This window comes from Bos indicus, chromosome 9, assembly GCF_029378745.1.
Source record: "Bos indicus isolate NIAB-ARS_2022 breed Sahiwal x Tharparkar chromosome 9, NIAB-ARS_B.indTharparkar_mat_pri_1.0, whole genome shotgun sequence".
Lineage (NCBI taxonomy): Eukaryota > Metazoa > Chordata > Mammalia > Artiodactyla > Bovidae > Bos > Bos indicus.
The window spans coordinates 7,642,753-7,662,724 of record NC_091768.1 but is presented as its reverse complement, the minus strand read 5'-3'; the positions used below and the strand labels follow the sequence as shown (position 1 = coordinate 7,662,724).

At 40.3% G+C, this 19,972-nt stretch overlaps 1 protein-coding gene and 1 pseudogene across 4 annotated transcripts in view; both read right to left on the bottom strand.

The window, feature by feature from the left end:
* ADGRB3 (adhesion G protein-coupled receptor B3) overlaps positions 1–19,972 on the bottom strand; it is an 894,978-nt gene that overhangs the window by 746,419 nt on the left and 128,587 nt on the right. The gene's annotated exons all lie outside the window — the stretch shown is intronic.
* On the bottom strand, positions 5,251–11,794 carry LOC139184876 (cAMP-dependent protein kinase type I-alpha regulatory subunit pseudogene; annotated as a pseudogene).

Sequence of the window (19,972 nt, the reverse complement as noted above, 5' to 3'; positions counted from 1 at the left end):
CAGTAGGACCTCATTATTTATCTATTTTATATATAACAGTGTGTATATGTTAATCCCAAACTCCTAATTTACCCCTCACTTCCCCTTTGTAACCGTTAGTGTGTTTGTACATAGTTCAGTTCAGTCGCTCAGTCGTGTCCGACTCTTTGCGACCCCGTGAATTGCAGCATGCCAGGCCTCCCTGTCCATCACCAACTCCCAGAGTTCACTCAGACTCATGTCCATCGAGTCGGTGATGCCATCCAGCCATCTCATCCTGTCGTCCCCTTCTCCTCCTGCCCCCAATCTCTCCCAGCATCAGAGTCTTCTCCAATGAGTCAACTCTTCGCATGAGGTGGCCAAAGTAGTGGAGTTTCAGCATCAGTCCTTTCAATGAACACCCAGGACTGATCTCCTTCAGAATGGACTGGTTGGATCTCCTTGCAGTCCAAGGGATTCTCAAGAGTCTTCTCCAACACCACAGTTCAAAAGCATCAATTCTTCAGCACTCAGCTTTCTTCACAGTCCAGCTCTCACATCCATACATGACCACTGGAAAAACCACAGCCATGACTAGACAGACCTTTGTTGGCAACGTAGTATCTCTGCTTTTGAATATGCTATCTAGGTTCGTCATAACTTTCCTTCCAAGGAGTAAGCGTCTTTTAATTTCATGGCTGCAGTCACCACCTGCAGTGATTTTGTACATCTTTACACATAATCATATCAGCGAACAACTCGAGGAAATCTCCCCCTCTATCCTCACAATGTGCTTGAACTTGCTGTCCACTCACTTGTCCACTTAAGGACCCTCCGCCCTCAGATCCACTCTCATTAGTGCCCACAAGCCAGCTCTGCACCTTGTATCAGATGCAAAGGAACGTGTAGGTCTGTTCCACAAGCATGTGCAGTCACACGGCACACATGAACTCCTGAATGCATGCACATCCTGTCTTCTGAGGACTGCACCTTTGATGCTGTCACACCGACTTGTCTCGTGTCCTGTGACACCTTCAAGGCCTCATCTGTGCGGCTGGAGGTTCTCGTTAGTGATGTCAGCCTGAGAGGTCAGCCCTCGTTTCTCATCCAGGCTCCCAGCCCTTCCATCAAGAAAACAGATCAGTGCTCTGCACCCACAGTGAACACCCATACGTGTTACATGTCTACAGTCATGAAACTTCCCAAGTGCTGGTTTGTCTAACTGCCCTCCTCCTATTCCCAGCACATAACATTCCACACGGAAACTCCCTCCTAGATGAGGGTCTCCTTTAGATTTCCTTATGAGCTATTGGAGCTCAGGACCCATATTTTCTATTTCATACACTTCTTACTCCTCAGGCCCCCTTTGCAGACTGCATAATAAGGAAGAACAAATCTGACTCCATGTTGGGTCTGTTTCTTTTATTTTAACCTTTGTGTTCTGTTGTTTTCACTATAAGTTAATCACTAAAGGCAGGTTGTCTATAGCTTAAAGCATACATAATGGGCTACCTCCAGGAACCCTGCCTCCTATGCAATGAGCATTAACCTAAATATCTTTGTTTAGCTCACAGCAAACATTCTGACCAGGCCCACCTGTGAATGGCTGCAGAAAAGAAATTAACACTTCCCCTCTGGAGTCAGCAGGAATCAGCAAACATTCGCCACCACTTACCACCTTGTTTTTGCTTTGCCTCCTTACCTCCCACCTCTTTGTTCTATTAGAAACAAAACAAAACAAAAGCAACAACTAGCATCCACAGCCAGGGAAGACCGTTCTTTGGGATATTAGTCCACTGTCTCCTCAGTCTGCTGACTGTCTGAATAAAGTCACTATTTCTTGGCCCAATAACTCCTCTCTCGATTTATTGGCCTGTTGTGTGGCAAGCAGTAGGAGCTTGGACTTGGTAAAAATACTGCATATTCATAAAAATTTGTGAACCATCTGAAAAGTACTATGTTAAGTGCCAAGAAGAGAAGACAAAACACGGAGCATGGGTGGTGAGTCCAAACACGGAGCTCTGGGGATGGTACAGACCTGTGCAGAGCCTGCCGTGAGAAGGAGCAGCAGGGCAAGCCCTTTCTCCTACCTTCTCAGTTAGAGCTGGTCTCCGTCATCACCTTTAATTTAGATTCCCTGCCCCTTGACCCCCGACTTCTTGGTCCTTAAGATTCTTTTCCGCTATGCAGAGGGCTGGCAGGAAAGATGAAAAATGTCTGCATTTCCTAATCCAACACGGGGATAATAGTGTTTGTTTTGCCTTAGTCATGATTAACATGAAGATCAAATATGAATTGTACCTGAAAGCAGTTTGTAATGTTTTATCCCTGGTTTTAACCTCTGACTTTCAGAGAAAAGTAAAGCTTGCTTCCTAAGTCACGGACCCAAACCACAATGTGACACTAAGCTTTCCCTCTAGGGACTTGCTCTTTTATAGAATTCACACCTCCTCTGGATTTATATTCACTTCATATTTTCATCCGTTACCTCAAATAATATACCTTCTCGGGATACCAAAGTCCTTCTATTTAAAGTGATTTAATTTCTAAATCTCATTTTTAAATGACCTTGTGCTTTTAAAACTTGCCTGAGAGTCTAACCAAAAGTTCCAACTTGGTACTCTTCTAAGACCTCCAACCAAATCTGATATGTTGCCTTAGGGATACGCCAGCCCCTCCAATCAGCACCAGGAAGCTTTGTTTTTGTCCATGACATACTACCTTAAAAACGCACCCAGTTAGGAAAAAACAACTTCACATTCACTCTCCTACTTTCAGTTGGTTACTGAGATTATTTTTTAGACTGGTTTTTTTTCTTTATTTATATTTTAAATATACATATCTGCTTATTTAATCTTTTTTATTACTTGACCTACTGTTAAGACAATCGATAACAAAAAGAAGAGAGTGTATTAGCACGCACAGTGTAATCAGATGAGTAGCCAGGAAACAATACAAAATGGTCCTTTGTCCACTGTAATTTCTAGAGAAGTAGATCTCATAAACTCACTTAGCAGGCCAGAAATAATGACTTCTAAAGCCTTAAATATCTACTGAGACAAACGATGCCAATTGTAATCTCTCATGCATACTCAAACTGCACTAAGATAAAGCTTTAAATGTGATCATTTTAAATTCATATCTAAATTTTCTTAGATTAAAACTACAAGGGAGTAAACGGCAAAGCCAAATAACTTAAGAGCAAAACTCGTTTAAACAGCACTGTATGTATCTAAATATCATGATCACGATAACATAATATGTCAAATTGTGGAAGTTGGTGGCATTGTAAACAATTTAGTTAAGTACAATTTTACCATATAAGCAAAGATCAAATCAAACTTTAAGTTAATAAGAAAATAATTTTTATTTTTAATTTTTTAAATATAAAAAGTAATGAAAGTAAAACACAGATCACAAAATCCTCATTTAGTACAGATTATTTTGAAAAGTAAAAAATTTGTAATAAGGTAGCTTTCTACCCTACACCAAAAGGTAAATAAAATATTTTCACCAGATTTATACTCCAAACTTGGGCTTCCTAGGTGGTGCTCAGTTCAGTTCAGTTACTCAGTTGTGTCCGACTCTTTGCAACCCCATGAATTGCAGCATGCCAGGCCTCCCTGTCCATCACCAACTCCCGGAGTTCACTCAGACTCACATCCATCAAGTCAGTGATGCCATCCAGCCATCTCATCCTCTGTCGTCCCCTTCTCCTGCCTCCAATCCCTCCCAGCATCAGAGTCTTTTCCAATGAGTCAACTCTGCATGAGGTGGCCCAAGTATTGGAGTTTCAGCTTCAGCATCATTCCTTCCAATGAACACCCATGACTGATCTCCTTTAGGATGGACTGATTGGATCTCCTTGCAGTCCAAGGGACTCTCAAGAGTCTTCTCCTACTCCACAGTTTAAAAGCATCAATTTTTTGGCGCTCACCTTTCTTCACAGTCCAACTCTCACATCCATACATGACCACAGGAAAAACCACAGCCATAACTAGACAGACCTTTGTTGGCAAAGTAATGTCTCTGCTTTTGAATATGCTATTATCTAACTTTCCTTCCAAGGAGTAAGTGTCTTTTAATTTCATGGCTTCAGTCACCATCTGCCGTGATTTTGGAGCCCAAAAAAATGAAGTCTGACACTGTTTGCACTGTTTCCCCATCTATTTCCCATGAAGTGATGGGACCAGATGCCATGATCTTCGTTTTCTGAATATTGAGCTTTAAGCCAACTTTTCAACTCTCCTCTTTCACTTTCATCAAGAGGCTCTTTAGTTTCTCTTCACTTTCTGCCATAAGGGTGGTGTTATCTGCATATCTGAGGTTATTAATATTTCTCCTGGCAATCTTGATTCCAGCTTGTGCTTCCTCCAGCCCAGCGTTTCTCATGATGTACTCTGCATATAAGTTAAATAAGCAGGGTGACCATACACAGCCTTGACATACTCCTTTTCCTATTTGGAACCAGTCTGTTCCATGTCCAGTTCTAATTGTTGCTTCCTGACCTGCATACAGGTTTCTCAAGAGGCAGGTCAGGTGGTCTGGTATTCCCATCTCTTTCAGAATTTTCCACAGTTTATTGTGATCCACACAGTCAAAGGCTTTGGCATAGTCAATAAAGCAGAAATAGATGTTTTTCTGGAACTCTTGCTTTTTCCATGATCCAGCGGATGTTGGCAATTTGATCTCTGGTTCCTCTGCCTTTTCTAAAACCAGCTTGAACATCAGGAAGTTCACGGTTCACATATTGCTGAAGCCTGGCTTGGAGAATTTTGAGCACGACTTTACTAGCGTGTGAGATGAGTGCAATTGTGTGGTAGTTTGAGGTGGTGCTAGTAGTAAACTATTTGCTGCCAATATAGTCAGTGAAGTTTCTCAATCCTGTCCAACTCTTTGCAATCTGATGGACTGTAGCCTACCCAGCTCCACCATCCATGGAATTTTCCAGGCAAGAGTACTGGAGTAGGTTGTCATTTCCTTCTCCAGAGGATCTTCCCGATCTGGGGATCAAACCCAGGTCTCCCGCATTGCAGGCAGACACTTTGCTGTGTGAGCTATCAGGGAAGCTCAGTACAGGAGACTAAGAAATGCAGATTCAGTCCCTGGGAAATGGCAACCCACTCCAGTATTCTTGCCTGAGAAATCCCATGACAGAGGAGACTGGTGAGCTACAGTCCACAGGGTTGCAAAGAGTTGGACATGACTGAGTGTCTGAGCAAAAAACTCCAAACTTAGTATAACCTAAAAATTGTTCAAATCTGTGAAAAAAATCTGTTCAAATCTGTGATTTAAGTTACCTGGGAAAGGGTAAGGAGAGGAGATTAATAATCAGAGTCAGTTGCATACAGATGGAAAAAAACACTTGCAGTCACTTCCAAATATAACCCTACACATTATACAAAAGCATTAGTGTCAGTCGCTCAGTCATGTCCAAGTCTTTGAGACCCCGTGGACTGTATCCTCTCTCTTTGGAATTCTCCAGGCAAGAATACCAGAATGGGTTGCCATTTCCTTCTCCAGGGGATCTTCCTGACCCAAGGATCAAACCCAGGTCTCCTGCATTGTGGGCAGATGCTTTAATCTCTGAGCCACCTGGGCAGCCCCCCACAATGCAAATAAAAGTGCCTAAATTATGGAACTGTGACATTCGTCTAAAAATAACACTAATAAAAATAAACGGAAATCATTGGTGCACAAAGACTAATGTAATGTTGATAAGGCTGGGAAATACTGAAATACAGTTAAGACTCAAAACACAAGTTTACCCAATAAAAAGTTTTCCAGAGAAATAAAATGGTAGATAAGAAAGCAGAACTTTTCAGCAGGATGGCCTTTTAGACCAATTTGAAACACAGACATATTCTGAAAGTGAAAGTGAAAGTCGCTCAGTCACATCCAACTCTTTGGGACCCCATGGACAATACAGTCCATGGAACTCTCCAGGCCAGAATACTGGAGTGGATACTCTGGTATACTTCTCCAGGTGATCTTCCCAACCCAAGGATCGAACCCAGGTCTCCTGCATTGCAGGCAGATTCTTTACCAGCTGAGCCCCCAACCCACCATAAATCCTAGTTGATGTAAAAAGATAGGGGGAGGTTAAAGCAAAGTAAAAATTTCTCCCCCAATCTCCTGCCCCAGTGAATTTAGGGGACAAAGTCCCCAACACTGATCTCTGTCCACCTGTCGTATTTCCCTTTAGCAATCCCACCTCCCTTTCTCTGTTATCACATTTTGTCTGTTTCTCCCCAGCAAACCCTGGCTCCTGGAATCAGTGCTTAAAAAGCATATGAGATTATTATCCCAGAGTCAACTGAAGGATGTACACTAACCAAAAGCTCTAAGTTAACTACCAAGAGTGCAAACCTCAAATTCTTATTCTGAGTCCAGCATCTGATGATCGATATTTGGCACTAACTAGATAAATGCAGGTGTAATCAGAATTTATGAGCTGAGTCAGATGTAGTTAAATCAGAACCCAATATTTGCAGCTTATGATCTGGTGTGAAAAGCAAAAGACAGGAATAGACAGCCACACCTTAAATGCTTTTAGAATTGGAGAGGAAACATTAAGAACAAGATAAAAACAAAACGAGGCAAATTAGTTTGACAAATAAAAATTCTTGTTAAAAAAAAAGCAAACATGTCATATCCATCTGATAATTAGAAAAACTGCACATTTTTCTGCCCTTAAATTAAACACAGGCAGATGTCTTTCTACTATGCTAAAATTTTTCTACATGTGTTTTTCCTAATTCTCAGAGCTTAATGAGACATCGTTTATTCTACAAAGAAGTACAAATATGGCCATATATATGGCCACAGTCTAAAATATGCTTAGGATAATATGAAACTTCAGTCACTTTAAAGATCCTGCACTATTACATCATGGGTCTATGGTAACCATGTGGTGCAGGGTCTGATCTCACCAGAAAGCGTCGCCGGCAGGGCCCAGGGTGGATACTAACTCTGCACACAGAGATGCAGGAACGGCAAAGACTGTAGAACTCATCCTATTTATTTTACTTTGTAGGCACACTCAGTTAATGTTCCCAAATAAAAACCGTGCTGTAAATCCAACTTTAATGGAAACCAAGAAGCTGCAATACCAGAGGCCACCTGTCCCTGCAAAGTGGGACAGAGCCCATCTGCATTAAGAATCTGGATGGGGAGAGGCAGGCAGGGAGGCACAGGAGGCAGACTTCAGACAGACAGGGACACAAAACTGCTGTGCTGCTGGCGGTTTCACTTGAGCACGTCCGAACTCAGGCTGAGAACACATTCCAACCTCTGCAGGTCCAGCCTGACACGCTTCAACAAGCCACACGCATCCAGGGTGGCAGCAGGTGAACAACTCATCAGCAGAGCAATTTCGCCAAAACAATCTTCCCACTTCAACAAATTCTCCATTTTCTGACCGATGGCTCAGCATAGCAGCTGAACCCTCTAAAACAAAGAAGAACTTTTCTGGTTCTCCCTGCACCAGTCTTCTGGCTGTCTTCAGTCTGGACCAGTTCCATGGCATCAGCTACCCTGAGATGTTTCCACTTGTCCAGAAATGCTAAAATAGATCCCTTGCTAAAAGACTCCTCACACATCTTCAGCTTTCTTCGCACACTTCCCGATAGGATCCTTTTACAGTTGTCTTGGGGCGATGCCCCACAACTTCACATCTGTCTGGGCCTTGAAGGTAGCTGCTCTAGGTGCTCCATGATCGAAGCAATTTCCCCAACACTCCTTCCTTCCCCGACACTGGTTGCCCATTCACTGTTGACACAGACTTCCATTTCTCCTTGATCAATCACAAAGAAGTTATTCCTTTCACGACCTTGCTGAATGACAATCTCTCCAGCAATAAAGGAAACTGGAAACACGGCATCAAAATGATTGCTTCTCTCACTATCATCAAGATGTGCAGAAAGCACATTCTTTTCAACAGCTTTAGCTAAAGCAGTCATTGTCTTGTAACCTTCTGGTCCAACCTTCCTAACATAGGATGTGGCATCTTGCTTAGTGTAGACCTCAGAGTAGATGGCACCTTGTTGCCCCCAGCCCCTCATCGCTGGGTTGGTTGGAGGGAGAGAGACTTCATCCTTCCTTCAGTCTGCACAAGAGCTTACTTTCTGCAGATTCTGGATCCGTTTTGCCTCCTTCTTCTCCAACCTCTCAAAGTATTCCCTGAGGAATGTCATGGCCTCTCGGGCCGTGCAGTGCACAGCTACATGATGGACTCTTTGAACAGGGCCTGGATGTGTGCTTCTGGTCGTAGAGTTCACGTTCCCAGGAGCTGCGCTCCTCCTCAGCAGAGGTGCCACCAGGAGCCAGGGCTCTCTTCCGTCCTGGCGGTGGCCAGCGGAGCACCCTCTCTTGTCCTGTCTCCACTTGGTGAGCATCATTGATATTTGTGTGTATGGATTCTGTTCTCCCCATAAATCATGGATGGTGCATGAATATTGTTTATTAATTGGCTTCTTGTTTCTCCCATCACTAAAAGGTTTTGCAGGTATATACCAGATTTACTCACTGCACTATAATTTAATCAGTCAAGACCAGTAAATCACACATGTATAGCATATGCTTGACTCTTGGGGCAAAAACATCAGAGGTGCATCTTGAACTTGAACTGCAAAGCTCAAGAGCGCCAGACAACTGGACCTATCTTCCCATTTCATATATTTCTCTTTATTTAGACTGTATATTCTGAGACTCCCTATACCTTCCTATATCAGGAATAATCTACTATAACTGAAAAGCCTTTTTTAGGCTAAGTCAATTCTTAAAATTCCAAAAAACCTTTTTAGCCAAAAAAACCTTTTTGGGCTAAGTCAACTCTTAAAATTCCTAATTAAGTTAATTCCCTATGCCAGTTTTAATTTCTTATAATACTTATAATGCATAGCTTGTGATTTATTTATATATTACCTACAGATCACCTTAATTTTTCATGTACACATTTTTATCCAATTACATAGGTTCCTGAAAGCTAGAACTTTTGTTATAAATATTAATTTTCTATGCTCTCTGGCATAGGCTGATGTGAGATGAATAGTCAGCTAATGATAATTGAATTAACACAGAATTATAGGAAATACATAATTAGCACCCAGTTATTCATGTCGCTACATCACATCCTTAGGGCCTTTATGTTACACACACAGAGGATTTACAGTGGTGTCATACACAAAGTTTGTACTCAATAAATATACACTTAATACATACTTATATACTTATTAGCAATACTTAATAATAGAATGTGAAGACACTCAGTCATGTCCAACTCTGTGACCCCATGGACTGTAGCCCACCAGGCTCCTCCATCCATGGAATTTTCTGGGCAAGAGTACTGGAGTGGGTTGCCATTTCCTTCCCCAGGGGATCTTCCCAACCCAGGGATCGAACCCGGGTCTCCCGCATTGCAGGCAGAAGCTTTACAGTCTGAGCCACCAGGGAATCCCAATAATAGAATATATATTACTTAAAAAAATAATTGCAATATCTCTTTTCCCTTAAATTCTCTCTGCACTTGAAACAGATTTTTTCTAGCAGTGAATGGGCTCCAATTTTGACAATAGCTACAAACAGATGTGGTAAAGAATCCTCCTGCCAATGCAGGAGACATAAGAGAGGTGGGTTCGATCCCTGTTTCAGGAAGATCTGCAGGAGAAAGAAATGGCAACCCACTCTGGTATTCTTGCCTGGAGAATCCCATGGTGGGAGGAGCCTGGCGGACCACGGTCTATAGAGTCGCAAACAGCTGGACATGACTGAAGGACTCAGCACACACATAGTGCAAACAGATGGGGGACTACGGATAGGATGTATTTTTCTTTTTAAAACTATCAGCTTTTCCTACTTCTCTACAGGTTGTACTTTAAATGATTTCACTGCAAAATGCTTCCTTGATATGGGGGAAATTTTAATAAGCCTTTTGGTTATGTAAATGTGTTATAATACCTAGGAGACAGGCATTTTGCATAATAATATGTTTTAAATAAGTTTCTTCCTTTCTCCATGAATTTACATGTCTGCCGTTTTATCATTTTATTTTATTTAACTTGGAGGCAGAGCTGTGACTGGGCAAAAGGGAAGTGAGATGGGGACTTATTTTCCTCTGCTTAGGCTTGGCAGATTAAGGTCAATGCAGCAGGGGGTGGGCATGGGGTCGGGGTGTGCACAAACTGGGGGCAACCTGGGTAAGGACAGTCTTATCGACAGAGGATGAACTGGCCTCTGAAATATAAGAAGACTCAGCAAGGAGTGCCCAGCAAGGGACAAGTCTTGTCCTATGCAGCCTGAGAGCAGCGATATGTAGCCTGGAGTTGGCGTCATTCTTGCCCATGTGGCACTTTCTGGAAGTCACGTGAGACAGCAGAGCTAGGATTCAGCTATGCACTGAGTCATGGGCTTGGTGAGAAAGCTGTCCAGGAGAGAAACAGCCACCCGGGAGAGAGAGGCTGAACATGAGGGGCAAGAGAAGCTTCCAGAAGAAAGCTCAGTAACCCAGTGCAGATGGGTGGGATAGGGTAGAACTCCAATTTCCAGAAATACATGGGGAATGGAGCCTGGTAAAGGCCCCACTTCCTGCAGCCAGGCCTGCTGCAATTTAGACAGTGGCTGTTCGGGCATTAAAGGCTGAAGGCTACAACTTGAGTTACATGCTTTGAAACTGTACATTTTTCTGGCCCATGTTATCACATCATCCACCAACCCATACCTCCCTTTAGTCAGCTCCTGCACCACCAGTCTCTCCCTTTGTCAATGGTGGGTAAGAAAATACACTGAAAGAAGGCCTGAATGAATCATCCTCATGATTTATTTACAGATACCATACAGCATTCTGATTGCAAGATCCCTATATTATCCATTATAAATATTTCAAGGCAAACACACTCCAAGGGTTCTTTAAATATGGGTCCAAACTAACAAAACAGGTTATAAAAAGAAAGGCAGAGGTGAATGGAAGTCTCCCAGAACAAAGAAAATTGTTAAATGCCAGAGAGGAAAAAAATGCTATGGCCAAAGTTCTATGCAGAGACAAAATTAAAAATTAATTTACAAGGTATCTGTTCATACATATCTGCTACAGTGCAAATACACAGAAGAACTATATCTGATAACACAGACAAATAAAGGTTAATGTAATCTATGCATTCATTTATTTATAGGCTGTAAACAATGGGAATGGGTTTTTCCTGGTGACTCAGTGGTAAAGAAACTGCCTGCCAATGCAGGAAACTTGGGTATGATCCCTGGGTTGGGAAGATCCCCTGGAGAAGGAAATGGCAACCTACTCCAGCATTCTTGCCTGGGAAATGCCATGGACAAAGAAGCCTGGCAGGTTATAAAAGAGAGGGACACAACTTAGCTGCTAAACAACAACAGCAGCAAACAAAGAAAAGAAAACAAAAAGAAAAAAAAACAAAGAAAGCAAAGGCATTCTTCTTGTGGCAATAAATAACCCATATGCCCTATTTTGATTGACCTTCTTCCACTAATTCCTCTGATCCTCAGTCACGTGTGCTGAAGCTGTGTACTCAATATTGTATAGTTCAGAAACATATAAAACCTTTTATAGCAATTCAGTGATCACAAGCTTCCGTATTTAATGAAAGACCCTTGTTTAATATGAACTTCAATATAAAATATTCAGAAACTCCCTACTTCCTTTTAGAGCAATGGTTTTTATTCTTACCACAAAACATGTGGATAGTGATGTTTATGGCAGCAATGTTAATTGCTGAATTTCAGTAAAGCCAGTTTCATAATACATATGCTGAAATTTTAATTAATTTTTTTCAGTGAGTAGCATGGCATAAAATGGAAATTCAATCAAATATTCTAGCTACCACAGATATTTTACATCTGTTAATTGGGTTACCAATTAGTCAAGAATTAGAGCACACTATTATAGTCAATTCTTTCATTTTGTTAAAGTTTCATTGTTTATGAAAATGATTGTGCTTCAGAGCTTATATTACTATACCATCATATATGTTTATCAATATCCTTACAGATATTTAGAAATACCATACACCAGGTATCAAAGGCTTTACCCTAAGTTGACTATTCTGACTTATTTTTCAGTGGTCACAAAATTTGACTTGGAATGCTTTATATTCTGCAACTATGCAAGTACTATTGCTGCAAATGTTAGCAGTATTTCTTTTTTCCTGACAGACAGCCTGTCCAGTGTTACTGGACAGATTCACACAGACATAAAACTTAATCATGATACACGTATTTGCAACCAATTTTATTCAACGTTACAATACTAGACTAATTTGCATGCAGTATTGCCAACGAAATGCTAATACTGCTAATGACAATTTTTACCAAATGATAATATGAGTACTGTGGGCATTTCGTTGCCAAGAAAACGCTCAGCTAGATAATTTTATTTCTAGGTTTCACAATCTCCCATGAACTATTCACAGATTCTTTCATTACACACGTTTTTTTTTTTTTTAAATTGACATTCTTACCTACTCTGACTACTGCCAAATGTGCAAATGCCATTGGCTAAAATGGTTCCATTTATAGTACTTAGATGAATTATGCTAAAGTATATGGAAATGGTGTATCAGTTTCTGAGTCGATTCTAGGAAAGTCCTTCTGTCACTTGAAAATGCATAGGTTCAAATGAATGAAAAGAATAACTGATTAAAAAGCATGTCATCAGGCAGCAACACATTCTTAATGAATTGCTCCATTACCACAAACTCTACCTTGAATATGCATGTTATATAAATGCTTGCCTTTGAGTGACTTCACTACTTTTGCTGCTCACTGTACATGTATGGATGATTCATTACCCTGAGAAGCAAAGGAGAGGCTCACATTCTCATAAGACTATTTTCTGTCCACATGGCCAGAGTCTTCAGTTAGATAGGCTATTTTACACGAAAAGCATTTTTTCATATATAAAATACAGATTAATATATAAATTCATGCATCACATATGACTGGATAATTTAATTCACAGAAGGTAATTTAATGTCCTGTTTCCATGGGCCTCCCTGCCTCCTGTCCTGACCAGCTGAGCCCTGTGTAAGCCACCCTAGTACATGCTGCCGTAACAAGACAGTGACTTATGGCAGCTGTGAGATGACTCGGAGCCTGCTGCTTTCACGACCCATATATTCTGTCCAATAGACACAACAGCCCAATGACAGAGCAAGCTCAGTAATCCACGGGGAAAAACAACTGGACCACTGGGCTAACAGCATGGAGTGGAATGTTAGAGGATGTGAAAGTCAAATTATCTTCAAAGGTATTAAATAAAATGTGTTTAAAACGATTAGAGAAAGTCAAAAAAACATTACCAAAGAAATCAAATGAAAATAGAAGAAAGCCCAGGGATAAATAATAAAATGCTCTACTAGAAATAGAAGAGTGAAAAAGGAGAACATTTTCACACAAAAGAAAGTGGCTGAGGGCCACTGAGAAAACATCCATGTCCCAAGACCCTGTAGGGTGAGCTGTATTAAGATACCAGAAAAAGAATTCTAATTACAACTGAGTATCACATGTCCCATTAAGCAAACTCCAATTTCATTGATTATATAAAGATCACAAGCATTTCCATAAACATTTCTAGATAAAGTTACATAAAGGGTTCCTATAAACTGATAAAGAGACAGTAACTATCATAATTCAGAGTCCCTTGGACTGGATGAAGCACAAACTGGAATTAAGATTGCAGGGAGAAATATCAATAACCTCAGATATTCAGATGACACCACCCTTATGGCAAAAAGCAAAGAAGAACTAAAGAGCATCTTGATGAAACTGAAAGAGGAGAGTGAAAAAGCTGGCTTAAAACTCAACGTACAGAAAACTAAGATCATGGCATCTGGTCCCATCACTTCATGGGAAATAGATGGGGAAACAATGGAAAACAGTGAGAGACTATTTTGGGGGGGCTCCAAAATCACTACAGATGGTGACTGAAGCCATGAAATTAAAAGACACTTACTCCTTAAAAGAAAGGTTACGACCAACCTAGAAAGCATATTAAAAAGCAGAGACGTTACTTTGCTAACAAAGCTCCGTCTAGTCAAGGCTATGGTTTTTCCAGTGGTCATGTATGGATATAAGAGTTGGACTATAAAGAAAGCTGAGCACTGAAGAATTGATGCTTTTGAACTGTGGTGTTGGAGAAGACCCTTGAGAGTCCCTTGGACTGCAAGGAGACCCAACCAGTCCATCCTAAAGGAATCAGTCCTGGGTGTTCATTGGAAGGACTGATGCTGAAGCTGAAACTCCAATACTTTGGCCACCTGATGTGAAGAACTGAGTCCCTGGAAAATACCCTGATGCTGGGAAAGATTGAAGGCGGGAGGAGAAGGGGACGACAGAGGATGAAATGGTTGGATGGCATCACCAACTCAATGGACATGAGTTTGAGTAAACTCCAGGAGTTGGTGCTGGACAGAGAGGTCTGGTGTGCTGCAGTCCATGGGGTCACAGAGTCGGACAGGACTGAGCGACTGAACTGAACTGAACAATCATAATAAAAAGGCATAAGTTGGAAATGAACAAGAGGTATCCAGATAATACACAAATCATATGATACATTAAAAATTACATTAGGAAACATTTACATTATGTTTAACTATTTATTGCTATTATCCAATATTGGCAAGGTTATACCAAATATTCTCAGGTTTTTTGGAGGTTAATTTTTAGTACTTCTTTTTTTTAAAAAAAAAAGAAAAAAATTATAAATATACATATCTGTGATTGAAGATCACCTTACAGGAATGCATCAGTAAGAAAATTTGTACTGAATTGTTGACTACAATAAGACTTTACAATAAATATACCCATCACTAGAGGAATGATTGACAAATGCTATGCTGTCAGTAACTGTGACATCACTATCATCAATATCATCTTTCTTACAAACTATAATAAACAGACATAGAAGGAGAGCTGTATTATATTGTCAAGTGCAAAAGGCCAGCTGCAACACAAAGAAATAATAAACTCTCACTGGGAAGAAAAGACTAACTAGATAAATGTGTGTGTATATGTATATATTTATGTATATATATATATTCACATGTGTGTATATTTGTGTGTATATATATATTCACATGTGTATATGTTTGTATTTATATATTCACATGTATATATTTGCATATATACATATTCATATTATATATTTACATAATATATAGGGATTTTCTAAATTCATTTCAAAATATACAGAGATATAAGTACATGATGTAAGATATATAGGTGTATATATACATATATGTGTATATGTGTATATATAAATGTACAAGTATTTATACACATATATAAAAATGACATATATATATATACGTATATGATTTACAAAAATCCTGTAGGATACAAATACATACTGATTTTTAAAGTTTATTTTTTTCAACTTCACAAAAATATTTTATCTATTTTTTGATGTTTATAACAGCTTTATTCATAATCATCAGAACTTGGATGCAACCAAGATATCTTTTTAAAAATTTATATTGGAGTATAGTTGATTCACAATGTTGTGTGAGTTTCAGGTATACAAGAAAGTGATTCAGTTATACATATATATGTATCAATTCTTTTTCAAATTCTTTTCCCATTTAAGTTATAACAGAATATTGAGTACAATTTTTTATGTGGTTAAGAAACACACAGCACAGAATGGACCATCTTAACTTCTATTAAGTATGCAGTTCAACAGTGTTAAGTATATTCACATGGTTGTGAAATTGCTCTAGAACTTTTTCATCTTGCAAATCTGAAATTCTATGCTTAATGCTAATTCCAACAGTAAACAACAGTTCCCCTCTTCCTATGTTCTTTCCATTATACCAACTCAATTTTCAAACAAGAAACCCTATTTCTGAGAAGAAAGTGTACAGATAGTATTTTTATTTTTCTCTTCTCCCTGTCAGAGTCAGGTCCCAGAAGAGGCAGGAAAACCATCAGATTCATTGTTACATGTATATCACCTGCGATTGGAAGGCTCTGAAGCCCTTTTACATCATGAAGAAGCTGCTCATTAGCAATGATCTGTGTTAAGACTGGGAAAAAAACACCCAAGTAATTTATTTTCTAGGATTTCTCCAAAAGCCTGTTGCAAGCCAACAGTAGGGAAAGAAATCACTGACTTTTAACTCCTATTTCAGAGAAAGTGTTGCTGTGTTATTTTCTTCACATGTTAGGTGAAATTCTTCATACAAGATATATGTGTATTCAGCCCTGTCACTAAACTTTCAACAAAGGAATCTGTTTAAAATCTTTATGAACTTTTTCATGTTGCCCTGCTTACCAAAGCAGTATCACCCATGAATGATGATGGGAGAGTTTACACACTTAGGTAAAATACCATAAGGAAAAGAATGGAAAGAAGATGGGAAAGATTTTTAAAGAGCATTTCATCAGAAGCAATGGAGAAGGACATGGCAACCCACTCCAGTATTCTTGCCAAGAGAATCCTGTGGACGGAGGAGCCTGGTGGGCTGCTGTCTACCAGGTCACGTACAGTCGGACACGACTGAAGTGACTAGGTGTGCATGTGTGCACTGGAGAAGGAAATGGCAGCCCATTGCAGTGTTCCTGCCTGGAGAATCCCAGGGGCAGAGGAGCCTCGTGGGCTGCCATCTATGGGGTTGCACAGAGTCAGACACAGCTGAAGTGACTTAGCAGCAGCAGCAAGAAAAGCAAATATATTTAGGCTCTGAGGAATTAGCAACATGAATTCACAATGCTCCCTCAAGAAGCCAATTTGCTGCAGTAGCCCTTTTGATCTTGTTTCAAAAAAGGGACATGCCATGCTGTGTAGGAAGGCCAGGCTGCTTGTGTTCAAATGCCAGCACCTCTCCATGCTAGCTGTGTGACCTGTGTGACCTTGTGAAGCTGCCTTTATCTCCTCTGCCTCAGTTTCATAATCTGCATCATGTAGATAAAAATAGTATTTCTCAGAAAACCAAAATAGTTCATTTTTGCTGACAATTCAGTTCAGCTCTCCAATTCCTTCAGCTAAACTTCAGATCATTGCTGCCTGGTGGATTGGGAAGGCTAAAAAACAACCAGCATCCTCTCCAACTATGCTTCAGGTTCTACAAACTCACTCTTCGTTAAGAGTGTAAGAGAAACGGAAGACAAGGTTGTGTTCCAAATTAAATTTTATATATTAAAAAAAGTTACTTCTGTTCTTCTACAAATACACTGAAGCTAGTTTTCCAAAACACACAGACACAAGTAACTAGTACATTTTAATAACACATGATCTTGTAAAAGGATAACATTGCAACTATCGCATACATGGTTTTAAAACAAAAGCTCATGTAAAAATGGACGCCAACATTGGGGTCCATACAAGACCACGGTTCCCTGAGGTTAATGGTAAAAGTTGATTTTTTATAGATTTTATTATTTTATTTTAGGTCATCATTAGTTGATCTTCTTCATCTTTCTTCAAAAGATAGTTTATCTCTTTTTTCCTGATTGTTTTTGTTTATGTTTTTATTGAGGTATACTTGATTTATAATGTGTTAGTCACTCAGTCGTGTCTGACTTTTTGCGACTCCAGACTATAGCCTGCCAGGCTCCTCTGTCCATGGGATTTCCCAGGCAAGAATACTGGAGTGGGTAGTCATTCGCTTCTCCAGGGACTCTTCCCAACCCAGAGATCAAACCCGTGTCTCCTTTACCGCAGACAGTTTCTTTACCCTCTCAGTGTACAGCAGAGTGATTCAGTTATACATACATATATAAAAATTTTTTCAGATTCTTTCCCATTATAGATTATTACAAAATATTGAGTAGATTTCTCTATGCTATACAGTAAGTCCTTGTTGGTTATCTGATTTACAGTAGTGTGTATATATTAGGAGTTTGGGTTTAACATACAGAAGTTGATTTTTAAGGTGTCTTTATTATCTAACTATTATAAGAATGCTTATGTTTGTTTGTTGTTGCTATTTGTTTTCTGTTTATCACTTTATGGATTTGTGTACCCAGAGCCCTGTGAAAAGCTGGCCCAAACATTTAACACTGTATGTAACTATAACCCTGAATATTCATTGAAGGACTGATGTTGAAGCTCCAATACTTTGGCCACATGATGCGAACAGCCACCTCACTAGAGAAGACGGTGATGCTAGGGAAGATTCAAGGCAAAAGGAGAAGATGGCAAGAGAGGATAAGATGGTTGGATGGCATCACCAATACAATGGACACGAACTTGGGAAAACTCCAGGAGATGGTCAGGAAAGGGAAGCCTGGTGTGCTAGAGTCTGTGGGGTCGTGAACAGTCGGGCACAACCTGGGGACTAAACAACAACATGATTTTAAGTAGCACAGACTCCCACTCACTACAATATACCTTGAGATCTGTTTTGAAAAGAATTCTTTATTGATCAGCAGAAAGCAGTAGAAACAGAAACCATTATCCGTGCCCCGTCAAGTGTACAACATCTGATAAAACGGAGATGTTAGCAAGCTGCGTGAGGATCTCCTACTCCTGGATATTGGAATTCGTCTCCTATGGTTGTACTTGTGTAGATGAATATTGTTGTTCACTTGAAAATGTTAAATCAGCATCTCCCTTAACAAGCTACAAACTTTGGCTATCAGTAGTCCAAAAAGTTGAATAAAAGTAAAGAAAACTATAGTAAGTCTCCTACATACAAAAGTGTTTTATTCCGAGAGCACATTTCTAGACCCAATTGGTTCCCATGTCCAACAAAGTTAGACTAGGTATCCAACTGGCACAACCAGCTAAATAGTACTGTACTGTAATAGGTTTGTAACACTTTTCACACAATTAATACATTAAAAAATAAATAAATAAATAAATAAAATATTTTTCATCTTACAGTACACACCTTGAGAAGTACAGTAGTACAGTACAATAGCTGGCATACAGGGACTGGTATCGAGTGAACAGGCAAGAAGAGATACCGACTGAAGAAGGGAGAGGAAGTGGGAGATGGTAGAGCTGAAGGATTGTCAACTAAAATTGCAAGCTGCAATTCAACTCCTGCCTGACATTGATAGCACAAGTTCTGGTTCCTTGCTGGATTCAATTCTATCTAACCTTTGGCAAAAATGATCCAGTGATGCCTGGGTAGCAGCTTTTTTTGTCCTTGTCATAGATGACACAGCTGTTGTGACCTTCGTGTACTGTTCTGTGTTCAGGTCCATTGCCTCAAAAACTAACAGCACCTCTTCAAGTAAAGAACACCCCCTGCCATTTCCTGCATCCTGAATCTCTTCAGTTCTTCAGTCACTTCTTCTTCCTCCTGTCTCCCTTCAGTTTTTCTCTGGGCCTCCAATTCCATCAGGTCTTCATCAGTAAGCTCCTTGGGTGCACAGGAAGGAGATCAGGGAAGTCTTCCTCTTGCAGTTCTGGCTCCAGCTTCTTGCTGAGGCTCCATGAGTTGCTCAAGACCTCTTTGGCCTCCTCACCCACCTTCTCAAATCCACAAAAATCGTGCACAAACTGCAGACAAAGATTCTCCCAAACCCCATTCATGGTGATGGCCATAACCTGACACCAAGCAAAGTTAATGTTTTTATCACCTTGTAATTGTGATAGTCCTTCCAAGTGAAAGTGAAAGCCACTTAGTCACGTCCAACTCTTTGCGACCCCATGGACTGTAACCCATCAGGTTCCTCTGACCATGGGATGTTCCAGACAAGAGTACTGGAGTGGGTTGCCATTGCCTTCTCCACGGGATCTTCCCGACCCAGGGATCAAACCCACGTCTCCTGCATTGCATGCAGACGCTTTACCATCTGAGCCACAGGGAAGCCCATAGCCCTTCCAAAGCTGTTGCAAAGTTGCTCCTGATTCATCACTCACCTTTACTGCCTGACAAAAAGCATGGCATGAATAATATATCTCCAAAGTCACTGTAACTCCCTGGACCACAGGTTGGATAGGCAATATAGTATTCTGTGGCGGACGCACTGCTGTGACGTTTGCATGAGTCATCCATGGATGGGGGATAGCCCGGAGCACCGTTGAGCAGCAAAGCGG